This window comes from Sus scrofa, chromosome 9 (genome assembly GCF_000003025.6).
Source record: "Sus scrofa isolate TJ Tabasco breed Duroc chromosome 9, Sscrofa11.1, whole genome shotgun sequence".
Taxonomy (NCBI): Eukaryota; Metazoa; Chordata; class Mammalia; order Artiodactyla; family Suidae; genus Sus; species Sus scrofa.
The window spans coordinates 57,265,128-57,286,992 of NC_010451.4; the positions used below are offsets into that span (position 1 = coordinate 57,265,128).

At 43.9% G+C, this 21,865-nt stretch overlaps 1 long non-coding RNA gene across 2 annotated transcripts in view; it reads left to right on the forward strand.

Annotated features, from left to right (window-relative positions):
• LOC110255461 overlaps positions 18,996–21,865 on the forward strand; it is a 63,815-nt gene continuing 60,945 nt past the window's right edge. For both annotated transcript variants that reach the window (XR_002335746.1, XR_002335745.1), the window contains exon 1: positions 18,996–19,234. This is a non-coding gene — a long non-coding RNA (uncharacterized LOC110255461). The remainder of the gene's footprint in view (positions 19,235–21,865) is intronic.

Below are 21,865 nucleotides of genomic sequence, written 5' to 3' on the forward strand. Positions count from 1 at the left end.
CCTCCCTCCCCATCCTTATAAGGACACCGCTGCTCATGTTCCAGACAAGTAGTGAAGATGGAGTTGTATTGTTTCCACCTTAAAAAAAAACATCTCCTGCGTTTCACAGGAAGAGAGCATTAATCCGTGCTGGTGATATGGTCCTTCTCCAGTGCCAGATCTGTCAAGAAATATGACATGGTAATCTCAGTAAGACAAGGCATGTTGCTTTCCACAGTGTGAAGAAAATTAAAGAAAGGCCATTAACTCAATGAATGGTTCTTAAGATGCTGGGAGTCTTCGTTTAGGTTTTACACTCCACCTACTTCTGTTTTTCTTAAGTTCCGCTGTGCAGGTTGGCAGTCTCTTTGCCGAGTGTCTAGTAGGAGCAGAGCTTTAGAAAGGACATGTGGAGATGCACAGCTGTGACCCTGAACCTGGCAGCCAGACTTGGAGGGGGCCCTTCCCTCCCTTGCTGCCCTCCTTCCTCTCGTCCCTCTTTCCCTTGTTCCTTCCTCCTTCTTTTATGACATTTCTGGGCCAAGCAAGAGGAATGAAGTGACTTATGTCAGCGTCTCCTATTCATTCCTAAGCATCTCTGGGCTTCTCCACCTGCATGTGTAAAGCCCAGCATTCATATCCTTCAAGGAGGGAGGTTCGTTTCCTCCGAAGGCTTCTCTCTCTTCTAATGATGGTCAGATGTTTTCTCACAGAACTTGCTTTGGTTCCCATCACAGTCTCTGCACGGAAGGATGGCCTGTGTCTGCAGCGAAATGCCCTGTGTCTGCTGCCACGTGACTTGACACCGGCCACGCTAATTGTTTCCATTATTAACCTCACTCCAGTGTTTCTTTGAAATGATTATTCATCCTCCCCCAGCTTTCCTTTTCTGATTACTCTTTTATTTGTCTCTTTTCTTTCTTTTCCTTGTAGCTGAACACTTTTGGTCTTACCTGAGCTCCAGGGTGGTCATTATTGAGGTGAAGCCTCTTCCAGGATGCTTTTTTGCTCCATTTACTTTTTCCATAGTTTTTCCTTGTTTAGGCAATTCTGGCTTTATATAGACAATCAGTTGGTAAATATGGGCTTTGTATGTGCAAGATGCTGGTGGGTGTCTTAGAGAAAAGACGAAGAAACTTCTTGCAGAGTATTGGAGAGAGGGCCTCTACCCTCCCCACCCCCACCCCCGGCCTCCCTCTCCACCCCCCTGTGTCCTTGTGACAGCCCTTACTCCTTCATCTCTTCCTTCCCTATGCTGGGGCCTCTCCTAGGGCAGGGATTCCATGTAGCTCTTCATACACTTGGTCATTAATCCAGAAGAGCCTTTACTGAGTGTCTGCTGTTTGTCAGGCACTGGGTCATGCTGGATAGCAGTACCCAGGCTGGTCAAGCCTGATACAGATCTTCAGAAGAGAAGGAAGAAGTCACTTGGGTTGGAGTGGTTAGGGAGTGGACTACAGGCTGGGCTTGAAGCATGTGAGTATTTGCTTTCTTCTTTTTTTTTTTTTTTTTTTATGGCTGCACCTGTGGCCTGTGGAAGTTCCCAGGCTAGGGGTTGAATTGGAGCTGTAGCTGCTGGCCTACACCACAGCCACAGCAACTCGGGATGAGCCGAGTCTGCAGCCTACCCCACAGCTCACCGCAACGCCGGATCCTTAACGCACTGAGCGAAGCCAGGGATCGAAACTGCGTCCTCAGGGATGCTAGTCGGGATCGTTAATGCTGAGCCACAATGGGAACTCCTGCTTTCTATTTATTTATTTATTTATTTTTGTCTTTTGTCTTTTTGTTGTTGTTGTTGTTGTTGCTATTTCTTGGGCAGCTCCCGCGGCATAGGCATATGGAGGTTCCCAGGCTAGGGGTTGAATCGGAGCTGTAGCCACCGGCCTACGCCAGAGCCACAGCAACGCGGGATCCGAGCCACGTCTGCAACCTACACCACAGCTCACGGCAACGCCGGATCGTTAACCCACTGAGCAAGGGCAGGGACCGAACCCGCAACCTCATGGTTCCTAGTCGGATTCGTTAACCACTGCGCCACCACGGGAACTCCCTCTATTTATTTCTTAATTGAAGTCTAGTTAATGTACAATGGCCTGTTAATTTATGATGCACAGAAAAGTGATTCAGTTAAATATTCTTTTTAAAATAAGAATGTGAACATTTGGGTACAGGGTGGAGGGGCCCGCAGAGGCTTCTCTCCAGCCCAGAGCAGCAGAACCAGCAGGAGCATGGGTCCTTTGTTCATGTTCCTGTTGTCCTTGGGTTTCTGGGGACCTTTGGCTAGAGGGGGAAGGTTTCTGTTTGTGCTGGGACATTCTGGAAGATCAGGTGGGGAAAGATAGCTTTGGTGTTGGAGAAAGGCTGTGGCTACTCACCCACTTGAGCTCTGTTGCCCAGCTTCCCACCTGCTTTTAGGCAGTTTCTGTTTCTTCTTGGCCCCTTCCATCATTTTTCCTCTAAAGGACCGGGGCCGGGTTTCTGCAGGCGTATCAGATTGCAGGTTGTAATATTGTGTTTGGATACCGTACGTTGCTGTGCTTGTCATGAAAACATCTGGCTTACCTCTGCGTAAACCTGTCTGCTCTTGAGTGGCCCCTGCAGCTCTGTGTTTACAGAAGGCCCTTGACTGCTCTACGCATTTACAACTCTCCGTTTCAGCTCGCACACCGAAAAGTCCAGTCACCAGTATCTATCAGCAGAAAACTCATAAAGTCATATAATGTCAGGGCTAGACGCAGGTTTTAGAGCCCAGACCGCCTCATGGCAGACACAGTACGCCCAAGACTCACAGAGGGTGGTGGTTTATCTGAGTCTACCCTGCCAACTTGCCTAGTCATCATTTACTTGGTAAAACATTTTGAAGAAGTGCCTATAAAGTCCACATGCTGAAGCGAAGGTGAGTGAGACATGAGGAATAGATTCGAGGAACTCACAGTCTCGGGGACGTAGGAAGAGTTCATTGCAGCCCATAACATGTGCTACAATAGTGAAGTGCGCTAAGCAGGCAGGGAGGGGCTAGCTTTGTCTTGGTGAGCCAGGGGTGACATCACAGAAGCCATGTCTTTGGAACTGGGCCTTGAGAGATGAGGAAGGGGTCCCCCCCTCAGAGATGAAGCTGGGACATCCCAGGCAAGAGCAGAACAAAACCAGCCTTGATCATGGCAGGGGAGGGGAGGCCTGGTAATATGAGGGTGCTCTGTGGCTTGAGGAATGGGAGACATGGCCGCAGGGGAAGGTGTGGGCCAATGATGTCCAGTGATGCTAAGGTAACAAGGAGCTGGCAGAGGTCTTTCACCAGGAAATGACCCGATTTGATTTTTTCCTTTAGTACAATAACACCTGTGGTATTGTGACAGATGACAGGGAGTATGAGGGGCTGATAGTAGAGAACTAATAAGAGGATTGATACTTGGAGTAAATCCTGAGGTGGTCCTGACTTGTCTGGTGGTGACAGATTTGCAGAAGGTGGTGACAGATTTGCAGAAGGTGGACAAGAGCTGGAAGATACATGTAGAAAAAGGACAGGGGTTGGTAACCAAAGGATCCTGTGGAGCAGAAGGAAGGAAGAGAGGAGGATGGCAGAAGTTTTTAACTGATGGGCTGATCATTCGTGATGGAGGGATGTGCTCAGATGAAGGGATGGAGAAGGACCAGTGGATAGGAGAAGGGAGTGGAGGGGAAGAGGTGGTGAGTTGGTCACGGGTCTTCCAGGAGGAGGGGGCAGCAGGAGCTGGAGACTTGGGTCTTGCCATTTAGATCTGGCTGTGATCCTATCACCTGCAGATGTGCCAGGGCTGTAACCCAGAGTGACACTGACCGGTTCCCACTTCCATGCTCTAATCCAACCAGTTATGCACCCTCCCTTTCTTGTTCCAGATTCCAGTTTTTTGTTGAGTCTGATTGGGGTGAAGGAAATTGACTAAATGGCCCTTCTTATTCCCGTCAGGACCACAGAGTCTTTGTTGTGTTTCTTTGCTTTTTTTTTCCAAGTCATTTCTCAGGACTGATGGCACCTCAGGCCTCCAGAGGAGGGCCTGTCAGATGGAGTTTATTTATTTAATGAGAAGAACTTAATAATTTGGTTTTGTTTCCCCTGGTTCTTTATTTTTCTTTCTACCTCCCTCTTCTTTCCTGGGCTTTGCAGGGCGGGAAATGGGTCAACAGCTTGGCCCAAACATTCTTGAGTATTTAATTCTTCAGCTGTTTTACAAGCTTGCCTGGTTTATGTAGCTAATCTCTCCCATGCTTCTCCCTAGGGCAGTGTATGTGCGTATGTGTGTGTGTGTGTGTGTGTGTGTGTGTGTGTGTGTGTGTGTGTGTGTGTGTGTGAAGGGGGTCCAGGAGGGGTGGGATGGCTGTGGGCAGGAGCCCTATTTAGCCAAAAGGTCTAAAAGCCTAATGAAGACTGGAGTGCCTGCCTGCACTCAGCTGTTGAATCCCCATCACTCTGGCCTTTGGCTGGGTCAGAGTTTCTGTGCACACACTTCTCATGCCTTCTTGTTCAGTCTGAGGAGCTTGAGAGGTGGTTTGTCTTGAGGTTTGCTGTGCGGTCTGAAGACTCTGTGGAGGTAGAGAGAGACGTGACTACAGGCGCTGGCCATCTGTGGGCCCCTCTGGACCCAGATGGGTCATGTTGCATTCAGAGCCGACAGTAAATAGCTACTTTCTAAGGAGTGAAATCACCCCCCGGGGTTGCCCCTTTCTTCCTTAGAAAGGCACCAACGACTGAGGCGTGTTCTGCCGACCCAAAGCTCCAGCTCGCTCCTGTCCTCCCTTTGGAAGAACTGTAACCAGCTCTCTAATGCAGCACCCTCAGAATTCCTCTGGCCAATGATATCACTCCCAGCCAGCCTATAGAGTTACATATGAACTGGGATTTTTTTTTTTTTTTTTAGGTTTTAATTTTTTCTATTATAATCGATTTATATTGTTCTGTCCATTTTGGTTGTACAGCAAGGATGTTTTTAAAGGGCTCCCAATCGAGGAGTGGAGGAGGAGGCCACAGCAGGGGAGTGGGCTTGGGAATCAGGAAAATGCAGGTGGTGGTGGTGTCTCCACTGGAGCAGGCCTGTTTCTCTCTGGCAGAAAAACGGAATGACTCTGTGATGCTGAAGTTTCCCAGATGTCTTGGATTTCATCGTAGGAAAGTATGTACATTCCTGGTGGAAGGACGGTGGGAAAAGGGTAGTTTTTGATGCTTATTATGTGCGAGGTCTTGTGTGAAGGCTCATAGACATCATCATATTAAATGTGACAAATCCTCGAGACACAGGCATCACTCTTCTTCTCCTTCTTCACACTGTACAGATGAAGAAGCTGAGGGTCAGAGGGTTGGATGATGTGTCCAAGGTGGTTCTACTGAGAAGAGCAGAGCTGAGCTGGATTCCCCAGACCCCACACTGCAGCACTGAATAATTTTTATGGCATTTTCTCATACACTTACCTATCAGATTCCCCGCCATAAAAAAAAAAAAAAAATGTGTGGCCAGGCTCTGTATGATTATCCCCACTTGACAAATGAGGAAACTGTGGCTAAGAAAGGTTAAGTGACTTGGCCAGAACCTCAGGGCTAATTAGGAGTAGAAGGACACTTAGATCTTGATCTCCTGATTCTTAGTCCAGACTTTTCCTGACTACTCTAAGCTGCCTGCTCCTTCTTGTCACTGCTGTACTCAATCTTATGCCGGAGTCTTGTTTTTTTGAAGGGTGGAAAATTCCCCTGTTTTAATCTCCAAATTTCAGTGTAACTTAAAGAGCCCCAGGGAAAACAAATCAACTGCAGTGCTTTCCATCAAGGCTGCAAAATCCACCCCAGAATTAATGGGACAGTTATTGTATATAAAATGCTAACCTGATTAAAAACATATTTATTGAGGATTAGCAAGTCTGTAATAGCTATAAATCTCCTTCGCGGTCATTAAAATCTTAAAATATGTCTCCAATAACAATGCAATTATTTATGTAATAATTGCCTGAGTAAAATAGAATTAAATACATATTTGGTGAGTATAGATTTCAGTCTTTAACAGCACAGAGAGCCTGGGACTGTGGGGTTGAACAACAAAAGTCCCTTTAAAAAAGAAGGGTGGGTGGGAGCATAAGAGGAGTAGGCAAGCCCCCCCCCCCCACCTCCTACCCTCTGTGCCCCAAACCTGCCTTGGCCTCTCTGAATTTTTACATGGAATCCATGCCAAGTATTTTTTTTTTTTTACTGCATTTCCACATATACATTAAGTATTTCCTGGGCGAGAGCCGAGGTGGAAGAAGCAAGGTGGCAGGGCTAGCAGGTCGGGCTCCTCGGCCAGCCTAGGTGGCTTGCCATCCCATGCCCTACCCCAGCCAACTCTTTGAATTGCTGTTGAAATGGTATAAATAAGGGGAAATACATAATAGCATCATTTTGTGGGAGGTTTAGCAACCACTCTAGAACTATTGGAATTCCAGTGACAGAGCTTTGCTGTCACTATGATCTTAGGAGACATTATTTAGCACACGCTGAGATGGAATTGATGACCTGTCAAGATGTTCAGCAGATGGTGTTTCCTATACCAGATGGGACCACGTGGTCTTAATCATGCCCTCCCATATGTCAGGCCTTACAGTGTTTATTTATTCATTCACTCATTAAACACATATTTATTAGGTACTAATTAATTGCCAGGCACTGGGTAGGCATTATAAGTGAATATATATGAGAGCAAGAATAAGCCACACCCTGATAATGTGATTTTCAGGGTGCAGGGGGAAAGCCCTGAATTAAACTGTCTGATTACTTTTTATTTCATTTATTCAGTAAATATTTACTGAAATCTTCTTAAGTACTAGGAATGAATCTAGATGGAGATTACTCATGGTAATTAAATAGTATTATGCTTGTTACGATGGTGATAAGAAATGAGAGGAAATATAGTTTGATTAAGCCCTTTTGGTTTGATACAAGAATTGATATTTTTATTTGAATGTGTGAGGTTATTTTTGGTAAAATGGTTTCTAGTCAGATTAAGTCTAGGAGTGATGATGCAGATTTTTGGCTGCCAGTTCCATGGCAGGGAACAAAACAAATTCTTGCCCTCACCAGGCATACATTCTTGATGCCTGAAATGAGTTTCTAGAGGATAAAATGTTTTGTAACACAGTAAAGGATAAGCCTTTAAAAGATCTCCATATTAGAAAGAAAAAATAAAACTATCTCTGTGTGCAGATGATATGATCTTGAATATGGATAATCCTAAAATATGCACATAAAACTGTTAGAGCTCATAAATGAATTCTGCAAGGTTGCAGAATACAAGATCAAAATACAGAAATCTGTTATATTTTGTATATTAGCAATGAATGATCCAAAAATAAAGTTAAGAAAACAATTCTGTTTATAGAAGCATCAAAAAAAAAAAATTACTGGAGTTCCCATTGTTGTGCAGTGGAAATGAATCTGACTGGTATCCATGAGGATGCAGGTTTGATTATTGCTGTGGCTGTGGTTTAGGCTGGCAGCTGTAGCTCCAGTTTGACCCCTAGCCTGGGAACTTCCACATGCCACAAGTGTGGCCCTAAAAAGCAAAAACAAAACAAACAAAAAAAAATCTTAGGGATAAACATAACAAGAGAAATGTAAGATTTGTATCCTGAAAACATTATTGAAAGAAATTAAATAGTACATAAGTAAATGGAAAGACATTTTGCATGGAAAACTTAATATTGTTAGGTTGGCAGTAGTCCCCAAATTGCTTTGCAGATTTAATGTAATCACTGCCTTTTTTTTTTGCATAAATTGACAAGTTGATCCTAAAATTCATATATAAATGCAAGAAACCTAGAATAGTCCAGACAATCTCACAAAAGAAGAACAGAGAATATTCATAATTCTCCATTTCAAAACTTAAGACAAAGTTTCAGTGATAAAGATTGTATGGCACTGGTGTAAGGCAAGACATAAAGTCAAAGGAATATTATTGAGAGTCTAGAAATAAACCATTACATTTACGATCAATTGATTTTCAACAAGAGCGCCAAGACAATTGAATGGGGAATGAATAGGCTTTTCAACAAACAATAGGCTACTGGATATTCAAATGCAAAAAAAATGAATTTGGACCCCTACCTCACATCTTATATGAAAAGTAACTAAAACTGAATCAAGACCTAAAGGTAAAAGCTAAAACCATAAAACTCTTAGAAAAAACATAGCCATTTTGGATTAGAAATGGTTACTTATATGTGACACTCAACATACTAGCGACCAAAGGAAAAAAATAAATTGGACCTCATCAGAATTAAGAACTTTTGTGCTTCAAAAGTCACAATCAAGAAAATGAAAAGACAACCCACAGAATGCTAGAATATATTTGTAAATCATATATTTGATAAGGATCTAGTATCCAACTCCAAAATTACTACTCAACAATAAAAAAGACAATTAGCCTAATTAAAAAATGAGCAAAGTATTTGAATAAACCTTTGTCTAAAGAAAATGTATGACTGGCCAATAAACACAAGAAATGTGTTATTATCTTTAGTTTTTGAGGAAATGGAAATCAACATCATGAGGTATCACTTCATACCCACCAGGGAGGCTGTAATACAAATAATGGACATTCACAAGTGTTGAGGAGGATGTGGAGACCTTGGAACCCTCATATCTTCCTGGTGGGATTGTAAATTGGTGCAGCCACTTGGGGAAGCAGTTTGTCAGTTCCTCAAAAAGCTAAACATAGAGCTATCATGTAATCCAGCAATTCCACTCCAAAAGAATTGAAAACACATATCCATCCCAAAAGGACTGTTCATATCAGCATCATTCATAACAGTCCAAAAGGGTAACAACTCAAATGTTCAAAAATTGATGAACGGATAAATAGAATGTGGTATATCCATATAATGAAATATTATTCAGCCATGAAAAGGAGTAAACTACTGATCCATGCTACAACATAATAACTCTGAAAACATGCCCAATGAAAGAAGCCAGACACAGACGATCTCATGTTGTATTACTGCATTATATGAATGTCTGGAATAGGCAAATCATAGAGACAGAGAGTCAGTCAGTTGTTGTGGGGGGTCCAGGGAAGGAGAGATTGAGGAATGACTGCTAAGCATAATAGGTCTGGGTCTTTTTTTTTTTTTTTTTCTGGCATAATGAAAATATGCTGAAATTGGGTAGTGGTTGTGGTTGTACAATTTTGTCAATATACAACCACTGAATTGTAGACTCTAAAAGGATGAACTTCATAGTTTATGAATTATATCTCAGTCAAGAAAGTATAAGAAAATAAAAGACTATAAATGTGAACACTACTAAGAGAAGCTGTAAAGGACTGATTTTTTTTTTTAATCTTTTGTCTTTTTAGGGCTGTACCCACAGCATATGGAGGTTCCCAGGCTAGGGGTTGAATTGGAGCTGTAACCGCCAGCCTACACCATAGATACAGCAATGCAGGATCCTACACCACAGCTCACAGCAAAGCTGGATCCTTAACCCACTGAGCGAGGCCAGGGTTGGAACCTGCATCCTCATGGTTGCTACTCCAGTTTGTTAACCACCGAGCCACGACGGGAACTCCTGATTTTTTTTTTTACCTCTTGCAATACCTGGTACACATTAAGTGCTCAACATGGGTATTTGTAGAGTAAATGAATGAAAAATCAGGTTATTTCCTCAGGAATCAGGTTTGCATAAGGAAAGAGACAAAAGGCAAAGAAAAGCTTGAGGGAAAACTCTTTACAATATGAAGTGGGGTGTGGGGGGAGGTGGCTAGCGCTAGAGAAGAGTAAGGCGTTTCCTCTTTTCATAATTTCACCTGAGGCAAGGGCTATCTCTATCTGCTCCTGTAGCCTTACTTCTCTGACCTGGCTTGGTTTTGCCCCCCTGCCCAGGGTATCCCCTAGTGCCTGGTACCTACTGGATCTCAATGAAGACTTATTTAATAAATGAATGATTGAAACATCAGGAGTTTGTCTGAGCCTCCTTGGTAATTTTGGGGAGAGTTGGGGCTTGAGAGAAGTTGCAACTTGTAGGTGAGAAAGCCAGATTTACCTTTTGAGATCCTCCTATTGGTCAGAAAAATTAAGCCCTGGCCCCTCAGCCCTCTGCACAGCTCTGCACCAGGCTTAAAATCCCTTTCCTCATTTCCAGGCGATGTGGCCTGGGGCTCAGGCAGGGGGTAGAGGGAAGGGACATCCCCGAATAGCAGATCCTGCAGTTCCTGGAGGGCTTGACCTGACTTTGGTGGGAAAAGCCTGCAGGTTCAGTCCTGACTCTAAGCTGCGCAGTTGAGAGAGTCAGCCAGGCATTCCTGAGAGGGGTTTATGGGAAAATTCACAGTTAGCTGAGGGCTGCACATACTCAGCAGTACACGTAGTATGTGGATGGCTTTGTGAATCTGTGTGATTAAAGTATAAACTGTAAAAATCACATGTGTATGAGAGAGGCATGTATTTTCTTAACAAATACTTCCTTACGCATCTAAAGAATACCTTTAATACATTCATTAGAAAAGCGTAAGAAGGACCAGACCAGTTTTTCCTCGTCCTGCTCTGTAGCCAAGTGTGGGTCTTTGGACATGTGGCCTTACTGCTCTGGCTCCCATGTCGTTCTCTGCAAAAATCCAGGGTTTCATTTCTAGTTCTTTTTTTTTAATTTATTTTTTATTTATTTTTTATTTTTAGCGCCACACCTCCATATGGAAGTATCCAGGCTAGGGATTGAATTGGAGTTACAATAGCCAGCCATAGACACAGCCACAGCCATGCCAATTAAGCCGCGTCTGTGACCTACACCACAGCTCATGGCAACACCGGATCCTTAACCAGACAGTGTAATGGCCAGACCCAGCGGTCTTTTAACTATGGTACAACACTGCCTCCCCTCCTTGGGATTCTAAGTCATGTAGTCATGATCTGAACTATAGAGTATGATGTAGGCTAAGAGTAGGGTTAGTGGTTTATCATATTGTGGTTTTGCAAGAGGTTTCCTTTTGGTGAGTAAGATGACTTAGAGTTGGCCTAGTCATTGCCATGACTTGAACCATATTGTGGTTTTGCAAGAGGTTTCCTTTTGGTGAGTAAGATGACTTAGTTAGAGTTGGCCTGGTCATTGCCATGGGTCATGCAGAGCCCAGGCACAGGACCTAGACCTCAGCCTCTGTGTCCCTCTTAGCTGATGACAAGCCACAGGGCGGTCTTCAGAGTCTTGGTTTTCTGGGGCCGTCTGCTGCTTGGTTCTCATTTGGTTTTGGGGCATAGAGAAAATAAACAGAGAAGATAAGGGAAGAAAGCAATCCTTTTAGAGATGGAGCTGAAGGATGTTTCAGGGAGGCCACTTATTGTGTCTGTGATTCAGAGGCAAAACTAGCCACTGAGTGCCCATTGACATGGGATAGCAGGCTTGAGGGAAGCTAGATTGATCCCACTCTCCATGGCCAGGTTCCCAGGCCTTGGTTTATGGGCAGTAAATTCCTCCATGAGGTTTGTCTTCTCATTTTATGGGAGAAAGTTTCCCCATAAAGTTCTCCTCCAGACCATCAAAACTCCCTCAAACTCTTGGGAACTACATTCCATCTGCGTGCTTTGTGGTTTCCTCCCATGAGTCTGTCTTCTTCCCTCTCCTGCTGGTAATCCCATTTCAATCTCCCTCTCCATCCCCTCCATCCCAACCAGAGATCCTAAGATGCTTTGTTTTTCTAGAGCTGCCATGTTGAAAATGTTGCTTCCTACTCTAGGAACTGCCTTATGGGTGGGATGGAACACTTCTCCATTGACCCATATGAGGGGGCAGAGTAGGGGGTTGGGGGGACTGTCTTTCCTGTCATTCAGTGGACTTACATTCCTAGAACAGTGGCTGGCACCTACTGGGCACTAAATCTGCACGATTGATCATCATAAGTTAAAAACCAGATCGGTTTCCTAAAATTTCATTAACCATTCTCAAACATTTTGAATCTAGAGGACTTGAAAGTATGCAGGATTGCGTGAATCACCATTGGGGAGCTATACAGAAACCGATTTTGTTATTCTTATTCCTGACAGATAGCTAAGCACACAGTGACTTCCTGAAAATCCCACAGAGCATTAGCAAAGGCCCTGGGAAGAGATCGGGGGTGGGGGGGCCCACCTGGGCCCTTGCTATGTTAGGCAGCAAACTCTGCTTTCCCCAGCCAGGAACAGCAACCCCACAGTTCTCTTGCTGCCAGATACTGGCTTCCCTGCCGAGTCAGGCAGCGTTGGAAAGGCAGATGTCAGCCAAGTGAGGCTCAGTTTGAGTCATGTCCTGGGAAATGTGTGTCAGCAGCAGGTGAAAGATGTTAAGTTTTGTACAGACTGTGACCAAATGAAAGGTGAGGATCACGGAAGCCCTGAGCTTGGCCTTCCTTCCCAAGCCTACTTGTGGTTACGTCGAGAATCGCACATGAGGTTGCAGGACACAATGCAGGGGAGTTCTGGGAGCTAGGAATTAGGATACAGGGCTGGTGAGAGTGTTGACATTGGGGTCCAACTTCCGCTCATCATGGGCTCTGAGGCTCAAAAGAGGCAATAATTGGGAGTTCCCTTGTGGCTCAGAGTTAAGGATCCAGTATCGTCACTGCTGAGGCTCTGGTTACAGCTAGGGCACAGGTTCAACCCCTGGCCTGGGAATTTCAACATGCCTTGGGTAAGACTAAAAAGAAATTTAAAAGATGAGGCAATAATTGCACCACAATGTGATGTAATCAGTACTGTTGAAATGTTCACTTGAAAACGACTAAGATGGTAAATTTTATGTTGTGTGTATTTTACCACAATTAAAAAGAACCAGCTGACAACATAGACAGCAAAGTACTAAACAACATTAACACCAACGACAAAGGCAATGACTTGCCCCCAGTTCTTAGGCCCGAGCAGCATAACAGGGCTGAGAACAGCTACCCCAAGCTGTACTGGAGGACCAAGAGGGCAGCGTGTCTGCAGGCCCTCTGCACATACCACGCCAGCGTGCCCTTTGATTGTTGTGGCTCCGGTCTGGCCACTCGTCTTGCCCAGCATTGCCCCTGGGACCTGAGAGGAGGCCTTTCTCCACCAAAACGCAGCCTCCTCCCCGGTTGAAATTTTCCTGCAGGGGTTCTGCTAGGACCTTGCTCTTAGCATGCACCAACTCTTAGACACTTATCCTGCGTGGCTGCCTGCACCTGCAGAGCTTGGGCAAACATCTGTGTCTTCCTGTTCCTCACTTGAGATAGTCTGTTATTTCCAAAGGAACATTGCTGAAAACTAACAGAAATCAATGAGGAAATAATGACCCAAAATATGAATTTATGAATAGCATTAGTAGAAAATGAGCTCTGCTTTGTTAAACACATATTATGTATTAGTCAGAAAATAAGTGCTTGATGTGTCATTTTTAATCCTGGCAGGAAATTACTACCATGCTTTTTTAATTTTAAATTTTACAATTTTATTTTATATTTCTTTTTCAGCCACACCTGCAGCACATGGAAGTTCCCGGGCCAGGGATCGAATCGGAGTCACATCTGCAGCCTATGCCACAGCTGCAGCAATGCCGGATCCTTAACCCACTGCGCTGGGGCCAGGGATCGAGCTGACAACGGCACAGAGACAAACCAGATCATTAACCCACTGTGCCACAGCGGGAACTCCCAATACCATGCTTTTTTAAAGTCAAGGCTACTTCTGTTCAGAGATCTTAGGCACAGAGTAAGGCTAAACCAAGCCTCAAACCCTGGTCTGACTGGCTCAAGTCTTTACTTTTCCCTCATGCCACTCCTAGATTTCCCACCCAAAGGATTCCCTAGAAACAGTAGAGATCTTTAAGAGATGCTTGATGTCCTGGCACAACCACGCTCTCCCCTGGTAACAGGTATGCTTTTGGGCCTCTGCCTGCCTCCCTTAGCTCCTGCCTCTTTCCTGTAAGCTCAAAGGGCCAGGGCTTTGCCTGCTTGCTCACTGCTATATGCCCATTACCAAGGACAGAGCTTGGCACAGAGTGGGTGCTCATAAATAGTCACGAAATGGAAGAGTGAGTAACGGACCTCTTAGTGACATTGCACTCAAGGCCTGGTCTGTCCATCCATTTTGTCCTGCTGTCCAAGGACAGATAGCCACTTTCATTTGTAACTTATTATTCAGGCCCCAGTAATCTCCTTCTTAATATCGATTTCTAAATAACCCTATTAGCTCTCAATAAATGTACTGGGTTCCATCAAATGTGCGAGTCCTTTCATAGTCCAGGTAACCTTCTTTAACCACCTCTAGAACATCACGGACTGTGTTGTTCACTCAGGGGAACAGTGATGGTGATTCTGATCATGGTGAGGATGAATAAATAACATTTATGGAGCAGTTTTTTTTTTTTTTTTTTTTTTTTTTGTCTTTTTGCTATTTCTTTGGGCTGCTCCCGCGGCATATGGAGGTTCCCAGGCTAGGGGTCTAATCGGAGCTGCAGCCGCCGGCCTACGCCAGAGCCACAGCAACGCGGGATCCGAGCCTCGTCTGCAACCTACACCACAGCTCACGGCAACGCCGGATCGTTAACCCACTGAGCAAGGGCAGGGACCGAACCCGCAACCTCATGGTTCCTAGTCGGATTCGTTAACCACTGTGCCACGACGGGAACTCCTATGGAGCAGTTGATATACCGCAGGCATCAGGCTAGGACATTTCCATGTGTTTTCCAATTTAATCTTCACATCACCCTTTGACATGATCACCCCCACTGCACAGATGAGAGAAACTGAGACTGACTTTTTCGTGAATTGGCCAAGGTCACACGTAATTCTCCCTGCCTCCAAAACTTTAAATCACGTTATATATTGCAACCCTAAGTGTTCTGCCTCTCACTGCACAAAATATACCTTCTTAGAACAAGCTCTACCCATTACAGCAGACCTGAAATATTACAATACCCTGTAACAGCCACACCATCTGCACCATAAAAAGGACCCTTTTGCAGGTCAATTTGGAAGAGCCCACTTGGTTTATGAGATTGTTTCATCCCCCTTCCTCCCAGGATCCTCCACCAGCACTGCCATTTCCTAACCCACTTCCTTTCATGCAAAGAACACAACCTTCCAGAAAGCCCTCAAGCTGTATAAATTTTGTCTGGATGCCATTCAAGATCAGTATTTTATACTTAATCTACTTCTAGATGGAGCAATGAGGATCAAGAGGATTTATGAGGAGTGTTTCAATGGAGTCTGACCTTTCGCTCATGTTTCATCATTTATTTATAGTCTAGTGTCTTTCGTGAACTTCAGCCCCGTCCTGGGGTCCCCAGTTGTGTGATGCTCTTGAATGGCCCCTCACAGCTGGAGTGGATGTTCTTGGCCATATAAAGAAGAGGTGGGGGCAGAGGAAAACACGGGGCTTTGATGTCTCTGGCAGCTCAGTGTGTGTGGGGGTGTGTGTGACTTCTCTGGAGCTTGTGGTCAACTGCCCCTCCACCACCTGCCTTGATTTGATTCTGGTTCTTGGTCCATTTCCTCAAGATCTCTGGAACCCAAGCCTTGTCTTCCTTTGCACCTGGCTGCCTCATCTTTTGAGTTGAGTTCAACATTGGAGGTGGAGAGGGAGGTGGGGGGAAGAGGAGTTTCATTCTTGAGTGAATTCAGTTGGAAAATGTATGCAAGATTTAAGCACATCTCCGTATCACCCCTGGAATCTTTATACCACTTATACCAGTCTTTATATATCAGGTCTTTATACCACCCAGGCAGCATCAGCTGATGTCCCATCACTTCAAGGACAAACGTTCCATGATTCTAGAATGAGCAAATCCATGTTCCCAAACTGTCCAAAAGCCCATCTTGCTCACTTTGGCTGGAGCCCTCATGGTCCAGATGAAGCTTCCTTTGCAGCCTCTCCCAGTCTCACATCCTAAGAGGTGGGGCTGCCTGGTTCCTTCCCTCCTGGGGTCACCTTGAGATTGCTGCCCACAGAGACTGATTCTTTTCTCCAGAGACTGTTTTCTTTCCAAGTTCATGATGTCTGCTTTTTTGTCTTTCTGTTTGTGGCAAGAACTCTGAATTTCAACTGAAATTCTGCCAGTTAGAAAGATTGTTTTTTAATCTTCCTGCAGTTTTGCAGGGCCATTCAGATTGTTGGGAACATTGGATACCAGAATCTTTAAGGTCTCTGGTCAACCAAGGGGCCTGGGCAGTAAGCAACCTGGTCTTCAGAACTCTCACAAGATCCCAGACCACCCCCCACCCCAACACACACACACACACACACACACACACACACACACACACACACACACACCAATGACATCCCTTGGGAACTTCCCCCTTTAAATGCTTCTTTTTTTAATTTTTATTTTTACTTTTTGCCCTTTTTTTAAGGGCTGCATCTGTGGTCTGTGGAAGTTCCCAGGCTAGGGGCCAAATCAGAGCTGCAGCTGCCGGCCTACACCACAGCCACAGCAACTTGAGGTCCAAGCTGCATCTGACCTACACAACAGCTCATGGAAATGCCAGTTCCTTCTTAACCCACTGAGCAAGGCCAGGGATTGAACTCGTATCCTCATGGATACTAGTTGGGTTTGTAACCTGCTGCGCCATGATGAGAATTCCCACTTCTGCTTATTTTTCATAAAATATTTCCATGGATATAAAATAAAATATAAGGCACATAAGATATAAAAGATAATAAATACTCCTGGACCCATCACCCGTCTTGAGAAATAGAATGCTGTCAAAATAATGACGCATCCTTGGGTCCTCCCTATTGGTTATCTCCTCCTTCAGGGGACTTCTGAAGGAATTTCTGTTCTTGTGATTTTTATTACAGTCTGCAAGCCTATTGAGTAAAACGAATCTATAATTTTGTGTGCATTTGAACTTAATATGAATAGCGTCATGTGGGGTGATTTTTTTGGTGCCTTCTGCCTTTCAGAGTCATAGGAACTGGATGCCTTTAGCCATAGCGAATTCACTTGTGCTGGCATATGTGACTCTACCTCAAATTTTTGCCGTCTACCCATGTGCATTTGGTTGTTCCCCGTTATATGAATAAAGGCAATGCTGCTGTACACATTCTTGGCTGTGTTACCCGGGTACGTGGGCAAGATTTTCTCCTGGGTCCCAGGATTTCTCTGCGTGGATACTCTTCTTCCCCGGTGACCTCGTTCCTGGTCGTTACCCTCAGAGGCTGTGATAAACACACTGCTCGTGTAAACGTGGTGTAAATTGTGGGAAACCCAATGCCTTCCTTTCTCGGGCCACTCCCTGTTTGGTGGAACAACTGAGGCCAGCATTCAGGTTGATCACCCCACTGGAACCCTGGCCCTGAGTTCTTAGAGGTCAGCTGGGCTTTCCTGCCTCAAGATCACTCTCTTGACTTATTACTCTCCTATGACCCTTACCTCCTTTGTGGGTTCTGGGCAGTCTCTGCTTTTCAAGTCACATCTTTTACCTGGCCTCTTGACTCTATCCAGTGACCAAACCCCTAACCACTCTTTCACATTTTTTTTTCAGGCAATTTTTTAAAAATTTCTGTAAAACTATTATAGAATTAGACTCTTAGTAGTCACATGCCAGATTTAGTTAGGACTGGGCTAAAGATGGGCGGGATGACCCAGTCAGTTTCTGGACTCAGCAGCATGGCTTATCCCATGCCCTTCAGGGCTAATCAATTTCCTATAGGAGATCCTTGACTGGGTCTGCCTACCTATCTGTCTCTCTCTTTCTTTTCTCTCTCTCCCTCCACCTCTCTTTCTCAAACTTGCAGAAGAGTTGCAAGAACACAAAAAGAACCTTTTCCTCCCTGACTATTTAAGAATAAGTTGGTAATGAGAGCCATCAACTCTGAATACTTTAACATATATTTTCTGCCGTCAAGCACTCTTATGCATAAGCAAAACACAGCCATCAAAACCAAGAAATCAAGTGATCCATCACTCCCACTTAACTCTCAGGCCCCATTTGAGTTCTTATTGTCCCAGTGAAGTCTTGTAGAGTCACAGGATCTGGTCTAGAACTGTCTCCTAATCTCCTTCAGACTGGAGTATTTCCTCACTCTTTCCTTGACTTCATGCTCTTGACACTTTTGAAGGTAACGAGTCCAATTACTTTGTAGAATGTCCCTCAGTTTTGGTTTACTGGTGTGTCCTCAGGATTAAGTTTACGTTTTATATCTTTGCTAAGGGATATTTCCGAAGTGATGCTAGATTTCTCTCATTGTACTGCTAAAGGATATAGCATATAAATGTGTCCCATTGCTGAGGAGGTTCATTTTGAGCTCTAAATTAAGATGGCATCTCTCAGACCTCCCCACTGTAAAGTTACTTTTCTCCTCTTTATAATTAATGAATATTTTATGGGCAGTTGCTTTGAAACTCTGTGAATATCCTGCTAATCACAAAACTTTCAATTTATTCATCACCTCAGTGCGAACTCATGGATTCCTATTTTTTTTCTATTTTTTTTTAATGGATATTTAGTCTGTTGCTATTTAGTATCATTATTTATTTTGGTGCTAAATTGTCGAGCTGGCTTTTGTGTTCTTTTGACATGTTTCATTCTTTGAAAACTGCCTCCTTTTCTGGCACAAGAAGTTGTTTCGGGCTCATTTTTTACTTTTTCCGTTCTGTCTTAGAGTCAGCGATTCTTCTAAGGAACCCTGGACTCTTGCAACAAAAAATGGCATCTGGAAAGCAAATTCTGGGTGCTAGGTGACCTTACTGCTATTGGGGTGTTACTGCTCCCAGCCCCCTCTCAGAGGGAAGAGCTAGGGAACACACACACCTATTGACATCTGTGTTTCTCTGTGTATTAATCACCGTGAGTTCACATTTATATTTCTAATTCCAGCCCAGAGCGTTCATTCTAGTTTTCTCCCTTCCCATTTTGGTAACTGTGATGGTTAATTCCATGTGTCAACCTGATTGGGCCACGAGGTCCCCAGATATTTGGTTAAACGTCTTTCTGGGTGTGTCTGGGAGGGTGTTTCTGGATGAGATAAAGATTTGAATTGGTAGGCTGAGGAAAGTAGATTGCCCTCCCCAGTGTGGGTGGGCCCGATCCACTCCACTCAAGTCCTGAATAGAACATAAGGGCTGAGTAAAAGGGAATTCACTCTCTGCCTGACCATCTGCGAGCTAGGATGTTGGTCTTCTGCCTTTGGACTCAGACTTGGACTGAAACGTATCCCATCACCTTTCCTTGTTCTCAGGTTTTTGGAGCAGAACCACGCCATCGTCTCTCCTGGGACTCCGGCTTGCTGACTGCGGATCTTGGCACTTGTCAGCTTCCATAACCGTGTGAGTCAATTCCTGCGGATAAATCTCTCTCTCTCTCTCCATCTATGTCTACTTCTTTATTTATATGTTTCAGGTTCTGTTTCTCTGGTGAATTCAGACTAATACAGTAGCCCAGTAGAAAGCCTGGCTTCTGTAATTCTCAGCCTATTTACTTGTTTGATCAGTCATTCTATATGTTAACCATTTCCCCTCACTTCTGCCACAAAACTCTGCCTGCATGGTGGCCAGCCTCACCTCTCTGAGGCTCTGACCACCTGTGCTGGCTGCCTTTTTGCACAGATGGCTTTTTTGCCCAACATGGGCTCTGAGACCCTTGGAGGGCCCAGGTCACCCTCTGCTGACACCTGGATCAGGTTGCTGTTCCCTCTCCCCCCTTCCCCCTCCCACCCCAATTGCCTGAATGCCTATGTTGCTCATCTTCTCTGATAGTTTTGGGGCTAAATTTTTAGAAAAGAAAGGGAGAGAGGGAAGGGGAGGGGAGAGAAATGGTGGTGAAAAGATGAGGAGGAATGGGAAGAGAGACCTGATCTTTCTTTACAGTCTAGCTCCTTCTTTCTCAGCTATTTATTTGCCATTGCACTGATAACCTCCTATAGACATTTTAAAATCTGCATATCTAAAACTGTTCCTATTTTCTCTCTAATAAAAACCCCTCTTTACTCTTCTATACTGCTGATGGGGTTATAAATAGCTTATTTCTGGAAGTTTGGCAATATGGTTCAAAGGCTTTAGCAAATCTTACACATTCTTTGACCTCAAATTATACTTTTAGGAATATATACTAAAGAAATAATTAAAGATGTACAGAGATATTCAGCTTGAAAAATATCAATTATAGCTAAAATTGGAATCATGCAGAATGTTTTGTATCAAGGGAGAAGATAAATTGTGATAGAGCCATAAGCTGAGGTGCTATATAATCAGTATAACAATGCTGAATTACAATCTTTTAAATTAAAGTATAGTTGATTTACAATATTGTGCCAATTTCTGCTATACAGCAAAGTGACCCAGTCATACATATGTATACATTCCCTTTCTCATATTATCTTCCATCATGGTCTATCCCAAGAGACTGGATATAGTTCCCTCTGCTATACAGTAGGACTTCATTGCATATCCATTATAAATATAATAGTTTGCATCTACTAACCCCAAACTCCCAGTCCATCCTATTCCCTCCCCTGACCTTGGCAACCACAAGTCTAGTCTCTAAGTCTGTGACTATGTTTCTGTCTTGTAGATAGGTTCATTTGTGCTATATTTTAGATTCTACATACAAGTGATATCATATGGTATTTGTCTTTCTCTTTCTGACTTACTTCACTTAGTATGAGAAACTCTAGTGGCATCCATGTTGCTGCAAATGGCATTATTCTTTCTTTTTAATGGCTAAGTATTATTCTATGGTATAGAGGTACCACATCTTCTTAATCCATTCATCTGTTGATGGACATGTAGGTTGCTTCCATATCTTGGCTATTGTGTGATTTACAATTAATTGATGTGGAAAGATGTTCACTATATATTGTTAAGGTGAAGAGAAGGCATGAAACAGGATGATCCTAATTATATAATAAAAATATTAGAAATACAGATGTAGGAGGAAAGAAAAAACCTGGAGGGTATATATCAAAAGGGAAAGTTAACAATGAGATTGTGGACTTTTTTCCAGAGTTTTTTTCCCCTTAACTGAGTTTTCAGGTTTTTCTTCACCAAATACAAGTATCAAAAGTAATGAAATGAAAACTACACACAACCCTGTCCTGATGCTGCCATCCTGTTCATGGTACAGCCATTGTTGAAGCCTTCAAACCCTTTGGATCATAACTGATGTCTTCATCTCATCAGTCAGAGTCCTGCTGATTCTTCTTTCATAATACTTCTTGAAGTTTCCCTTCCTTTCCTGCTACCGCCACCCCAGCCCAAACCTCGTCTTCTGACACCTGGGCTATTTGCACAAATGGTGCTCTGCTCCACCCTGACCTAGACGGCCTGATGAGTGGCCTTGGGACAGTTCTGTGATCACATTGCTGCCTGTGCAGACATCTCTGGTGGTCCTCTGTGTTCACAATGAAGGTTGGATGCCTTAACTCTGCCTTCCAAAACCTAGTCCCAGTCCTTCTTTCTTTCTCTCTTTCTTCCTTTTTTTTCTCCCTTCCTTCCTTCCTTCCTTTCAATTTTTATTTAAAATTTTTTTCTACCTTGTAGCAAAGTGACCCAGTCTCTCTCTCTCACACACACACGCACACACACATATATGTTCTTTTTCTCACATTATCCTCCATCATGCTCCATCATAAATGACTAGATATAGTTCCCAGTGCTATACAGCAGGATCTCATTGCTTATCCACTACAAAGGCAATAGTTTGCATCTATTAACCCCAGATTCCCAGATTCCCTCCCCTTCCCCCTTGACAACCACAAGTCTGTTCTCCAAGTCCATGAGTTTCTTTTCTGTGGGAAGTTTCATTTGTGCCATATACAACTATCTGATTCTAGATATAAATGCTATCATATGGTATTGGTCTTTCTCTTTCTGACTTAATTTCACTTAGTATGAGAGTCTTTCCTTATTTGGATTTCAGACTTCAGCTCTGTGTCCAGCTTCATTTTCTTCAAACATATG